We start from the raw sequence: 3,243 nt of genomic DNA, 5'->3' as shown, positions 1-3,243 counted from the left end.
GATTTGGATGATAACTATGCAATAAGGATTGGAAGAATTGGATATCAGTGTTAGTTAAATGACATCCACACAGCTATGTGCGTGCACCACTTATGTCCAAGGGTAATTGTAACTACTCTCATCACTGTTTGTCTGTTACTCTGATTTTAGTTTCATTGACCTTCTTCTTGTTCTTGCAGATAACATAAAACGCACACAATCTTCTTGTTTATTTCAATAGTGACAGAAAAGTAGAAAGGAGAATATCTTAAGATAGAAATAACCATGCTTCTGTACTTGCTACTTGTTGAGCAACAGTTTATATTGATTCTGAATTTCTAACAAAATGGGTACTACCAAGCTAGGAATGCAAATAAGTAGCGTATTAGTCTTATCTCAAAAAGAATGCGGAGCACAAACAATGGTTCTAGAATAACGTTACTGAAAAAAGATTAGAATGAATGAAAATGATGATCAGAGAAAGTTTTTTTATCAGTACTTGTTGGCACTTACGAAATAGTAAGAACAGGGAATTATTTGATTCAAGCTACTCACTATTTCTCAATCACGCATACGAAATTAGTTATGGAAAGGCATTCATCTTCTGTTTGTATTTCTAGCTAGCTATACTACCTGTTTTCATTTGGTTCAGAATCATTCAATATAATATAATATAATATAATATAATATAATATAATATAATATACATAATTAGTTAAGAAAGTTAGCTGCACATTTAATTAAGAAAGAAATAATTCAGATTAAGTATATACTTTCAGGAGATTACACACATAATTATACTTTGCTTGTGCAATACTATTGAGACCAAGGGCTCTCTTCAGTGCAAAAATATCCATAAATACAAAAGATTTATCATTATATATTGGAATTTTTTTTATTTACATTAAATAATATAATATTTATCGATTTAAATAATCGTGGAAGAATTTATCAAAATATGTCGTTAGTCACATCTCAGATACAGTGGGGTGCTCCTAAAAACGGGGTGTGCGAGTCATATCTCGGATGCACCCGGGACATGAACAAGGGATATTTCGGATACATTGCATCCGAGATACGGTTGTATTCTGCTTTGGCTCAGTGCATCCGAGATACGCGCGAGAATTGAGGATGGTGGCACAGCATCAATACAATAAGAATTTATTAATAAAATAATAAATAAATAAATATTAAATTTAAAATAAAAGCTCACATTAATAATAATAATTAACACCGTGAAGGGAACGATCAAAACGTAGACGAACAAACTAATTTATACTTTATCTCTACTGGTAAGTTATACAATGAACGATGAAACTCGTTGAAAAAACATAGTATGTAAATATTATATATAACTTACTAAGACTTTAACATTGTGTTACGTTAACGTTTCGTTTATCTACCCCATGGTGACCCGTGACCGCACACAGGTTCCATTTAATGAGTAAAATCAACAGGGTAAGTAAAACTAGTTATTATAAAAAAGTTGTATGAAACCCTTAGTCAAAATGTAAATATATTATATAATGCAACTTCCCGAGAATTATACATTTCTTTACCCATGATTGGATCCTTATGCTTGTTCCACATACCAAAAGAGTTACGGTACGAAAGGACTTAGGAGTCACGTTAGAGTTCCGGTTACATATTGGGATAACGCGTATCAATTAAACTTAGAAACAATAAACGAAATGTAATTCAAAAAGGAAGAAAGTAAATGAGTAATGAAAAATCCGTTGTTCTCTTCTTCTGTACAATTGTAGACCGAAAGCCAAAATAAACGAGTAACCCAAGTTTTCTCCTTAAAAATAACTACATCTATGACAGAAATTTAAACCGTCAATCATGTTACAAATCGTTGTTGAATGAACTATTAACTACATATCTACCTCTCTCTCTCTCATTGTATCAAACAAGAACAAGTACATCGTCTTAAGGACGAAGTCGTTACCTTCAATTATAACTTCTGAACTTCATTTTACCGTATTTTCACCTATTCCCTGTACTGATCGTTGGTTCCATTTGAGGTAGGGGAATGATTAAAATCAACGATACTATTATTGGTATTCTCTAGTAAAACCACCGTAACGTCTTTAACTCGAGTACACGATGACAATCCCACTACGACATATTCACATATATGTATAATACATTATTAAAACTAATAATATAACATTCGTCCAGGGGAATATAAAAAATAAAACGGAAACGAGGAACCTCAGTTCTACACTTTCAACACGTCATATTTCAACTCTAACGGAAAGTTAAATCGTGAATAACGTTTACCACGTTGAAGAAGTCACTATATTACAACTCTCTCTCTAAGAAACAAGTTGACTTTACCTTCTTCACATTGCGTCAATAACATCTTTTTTTTTAGAGGTAGTGTTGTATAAAATTGAGACTCTTATTTGTTCTGCGTAGTTACTCCTAAGTCACATGTTATCTTGTTCTTTTTATTCCTAACAACAGACTACACTACATCAGAACCGGAGGACTCAGGGGTTCTTTCTTATTATTATCTACTTAGGTTACTGTCTTGTTATATTGTCAATACGTTTAAAGTTCCATCTCCGTACGTGGTAAGGAACTTAAAACTACTTTCTTGTTTTGTACACCGACTAAAATGTCAATAAAAAAGGGTAAAAATACGTGTCATTTCCGTTCGGGTTGTCACATTATCTCACTTCCTACCGTACGTACTGTCACAAGAAGAATAAACACTTGTTCTCTCCGTTCTCTTAATCTCTTTTACTAAAGATACAACTCACTTAGAATTCTTACAATTATGTCTCACTCTCGATTGATGTGATCAGTGGTTGAATGAGAATTGAATACGGATGATGAGGATTGTCTTAGTATTGTTTAATTAAGGATCGTTTATTCAAATTTTACTTTTGAGAGTCAATACAATATTGGATCAAAAAAGAATCCGTGTAAGTGGGTCACATGAAAGTGCGCCGGTCCGAACTAAAAACATAGAAACCGGATATATTAATTCTTTTTACACTTCAAGATTAACCTTAATTTATATATAAACAATTCAAAAAAATAAAATATATCATGACTGATACATGAAAGAGTTAATTGTATATGAATAACTTAAAGAAATAAAAACTGGAAGTAAGAAAGTATCCGTTCTGGTAGAGCAAATTTCTTTATAAAAACAATACTTTTATTAAAAAATTAGCTGTTAGTTAATACTTTCATAGTTATATTTTTAATTTTCTTATGTATTTTAGAATTTTTATAACTGTTTTTCAG

The sequence above is a fragment of the Arachis ipaensis genome, chromosome B05, assembly GCF_000816755.2.
Source record: "Arachis ipaensis cultivar K30076 chromosome B05, Araip1.1, whole genome shotgun sequence".
Taxonomy (NCBI): Eukaryota; Viridiplantae; Streptophyta; class Magnoliopsida; order Fabales; family Fabaceae; genus Arachis; species Arachis ipaensis.
This window is presented reverse-complemented; position numbering follows the sequence as displayed.